The sequence below is a fragment of the Nicotiana tomentosiformis genome, chromosome 3 (genome assembly GCF_000390325.3).
Source record: "Nicotiana tomentosiformis chromosome 3, ASM39032v3, whole genome shotgun sequence".
NCBI classification, from domain to species: Eukaryota; Viridiplantae; Streptophyta; class Magnoliopsida; order Solanales; family Solanaceae; genus Nicotiana; species Nicotiana tomentosiformis.
In genome coordinates this window covers 6,696,185-6,699,698 of record NC_090814.1, presented here as the reverse complement: position 1 = coordinate 6,699,698, position 3,514 = coordinate 6,696,185, and positions in this window count along the sequence as shown.

Sequence of the window (3,514 nt, the reverse complement as noted above, 5' to 3'; positions counted from 1 at the left end):
TACATAATAGTTACGACGCTTAAACGATAATGATAGTGTCATTTGTCTTATTGTAGACTAAGGAGTCGTGACATTTGCATAGCTTGAGGTTGGGCAGTATATACAAGGTATGTGAGGCTATCCCCTTCATTCTTTTGCACGACTCCGATTGTACATAATGTAATGAACGAGCTCCCAAAGATACTCTACTCTTAGAAGCTAGCAGTACTTACATTGCTGCCCTTCTTATGAAACGATTGATATTGATGTTACTTATCTTATTCTTATATTATCAATGTTGTTGGTAGTTCCTGATTCTTATAAGATTCTTGATGAAGAGTTAATCCTAATAACATGTACGAAGGATACCGACCTTACGTCACTCCGAAAGGTTCAAAATGTGATTCCAATGAGTCCAGCATGCATCATATATATGTATCTATTTTACTCTACCGAGCCGCGCTATAGTCGGCCGGGTATGGCACCTATTGTGCAACCACTGATCAGTTGGGTTTTACCGAGCTCCACGTGGCCGGGTACGATTCTACCGAGCCCTATGATGGCCGGGTACGTTTTACCGAGCCTATTATGGCCGGGTACGATATGATGATGGTGATGCCCACAAAGGCGTATGTTTTAAAAGTTTATGTATATATATGTATGTATCATGTATTTCATGTCAGTAGCCCTCAGAGGTACCCAGATGTCACAGGTTGTATATTCTCTATCCCTGTTTATATTACTGTTCTTACTTATGCTTTCTTGCCTCACATACTCAGTACTTTATTCGTATTGACGTCCTTTTTATTTGTGGACGCTGCATGTCGTGCTGCAGGTCCTGATAGACAGGTAGACGTAGCTCCCCCACCACAGTAGGCTGTCCAGTTCAGCGGTTATTGGCGAGATCCCTTCTCCGGACTTGCCGTGGTCTTGGTATGCATTTTTGTTATAGACATTATGGGTATGTCGGGGCCCTATTCCGGCAATGTTGTAGCACTTATGTTCCTTTAGAGGCTCATAGATAGGTGTCGACTTATGTATGGTTTAGAATGCCTTTTCGGCTGATTTTTGTTGTATAGTCTTTCATGGCATCATGATAGCTCGTACCTTATATATAGTTTCTTGACAGTCTTGTCGTCCCATGTTATGTATGTTCATGACATTATCTTTCATTGTTGGATGTTCATGATCCATGTCTACTATTTATATTGATCTTGTCAGCCCTTAAAGATAATAAGGAAGGTTAGATAAAATGTACGTTGGTGCTCGGCAAGTATGGCCCGGGTGCTAGTCATGACCCTCCAGTTGGGTCGTGACAAATTCTCGAGGCAAGGGCATAGCAGAGTGAGAAATAACACGGTTTGAGGTAAGTAACAATTCTAAACTTGGTTCCGAGGGTATGAATCCCCGAATTTACGTTATATAAATTGTTTTGAGGTGACGCACATGATAGTTGACGAGCGTGTAGACGTGCACCATTGGAATTGTGACTTGAATAAATTCTGTGAAAGTCGTAAAATTAAAAAGTCATGTTATTATCTAAACATTTATCACGTGTTAGAGGAATCGAGTTGAGGCTCTTATTAAAGATCATGTTTAGGCTACGTGCCGATATTTTTGGGACCCATGGGGCCGTGTTGCTGTTAAATTAATTATTTTAAAAAATATACATTTCACACTCAGTCATATTCATCCATTGTGAGGATATTTATGGGATCGAGCTGTGCGCTGCACTAGGCTATACTGGCTTTATATAATAATTATTATTATATGGATCGGGGTTGCCCGCCAGGAGCATGCCTTATAGGATTTATTATTATTATGGAAATAGACTGCACGTTGTAGTAGGCCATATCGGCTCTATATAATGCTTGGGCTGAAGGAGCCCCCCGGAGTCTATACACACCCCAGTGAGCGTAGATGATTATATATATTAGGGATGGACTTCCCATGGCATGGACTTGCCTTACTTATTTATATATTGTGAAGAATTTTCCCTGGACATGGATCTTGTCTGTATCAATTACATTCGGGATAAATTACCCCAGGGCTGGATTAGCATTATATGGTACTGAGTGACTGATATCAATCGATGTGTATATATATACGGGATAGAATGTCCCTGGTCCGGATTGGCCATAAATAGAATCGAGTGACCGAATGATTTGTGACCAGTTTTACATGAGGTATTTCCATTGAGATGTCATATTCCTCATATCATGCAGTGTTGATCTATTTCACTTCTACTGAGTTAAACTATTGTACTTGTAAGCATGCCCACAGTCTGTACCATTATTTATATTGGTCACTACTTTCAGCCCAGAGGTTAGTCTTGTTACTTATTAAGTTGGTTGCACACATACTACACTCTGCAAGTCGTGTGCAGATCCAGATGCTTTCGGACACGGCGACCGCTATATCTCAGAGTGCTATCAGTTGGAGACAATCAAGGTAGCTGCCTGGAGTCCGCTGACCTTGACTCTCTCCCTTTCAGGTATTGTACTGTTCTATACTTTCAGACAGTATTTTATTAGTCAGACTTTGTATTCATATTAGATGCTCATGTACTCAGTGACACCGGGTTTTGGAAGTGATTATAACTGTATTGTGAGATTTCTTTTGTTGAATTTGAATATTATGTTTTTAAACTTAAAAGATATGGTGGTTTATTGAGCTTGTCGGTTTGCCTAGTATTGAGATAGGCACCATCACGACAGGTGAGATTTTGGGTCGTGACAAGTTGGTATCAGAACCTAGGTTACATAGATCTTACGAGTCATGAGCAGGTTTAGTATAGTCTTGCAAATCGGTACAGAGATATCTGTACTTATCTTTGAGAGGCCGCCGAAACCTTAGGAAAATTTCACCTTCTTGCATTTTGTCGTGCGAATTCATTGATTCCGGAAACTAGATTTTTGTTATTCTATTCTCTCACAGATGGTGAGGACATGTACTACCGGATCGGACGGTCATCCACTAGTGCTACCAGTTAGGGCTGCGAGAGGCCGGGACCGAGGTAGAGGTCGAGGTATAGCTCGTGCAGAAGTTGGAGCAACACTTGCAGTACCACCAATTGCTCTAGCTAGGGAGAAGATTCCGGATATAATTGAGTCGGCGGGATCAGCTCAGGCACCAGCTGCACCTATTGTGATTCCAGGCCTTCAGGAAGCTCTGGCCCAGATATTGACAGTTTGCACTGGTCTTGCTCAGGTGGATTCAGCTCAGGCTGCAACTGCCACTTCTCAGGCCGGGGTAGGTACTCATACCCCTATTGCCCGTACTCCAGATCAGGTAGTGCATGGACTTCAGATACCGGGGGCAATACCAGTCTAGCCAATTGCAACTGCTCAGGCCCCGATTATCCCCATTATGGCAGATAATGAGCAGATGAGACTTGAGAGGTTTTGGAGGCTACGACCTCCATCATTTAGTGGTGGTGAGTCAGAGGATGCTCAGGATCTTCTGGATAAGTGCCAGCGGATGCTTCGGAAAACAGGTATTCTAGAGACCAGTGGGGTCTCGTTCACTACTTTTC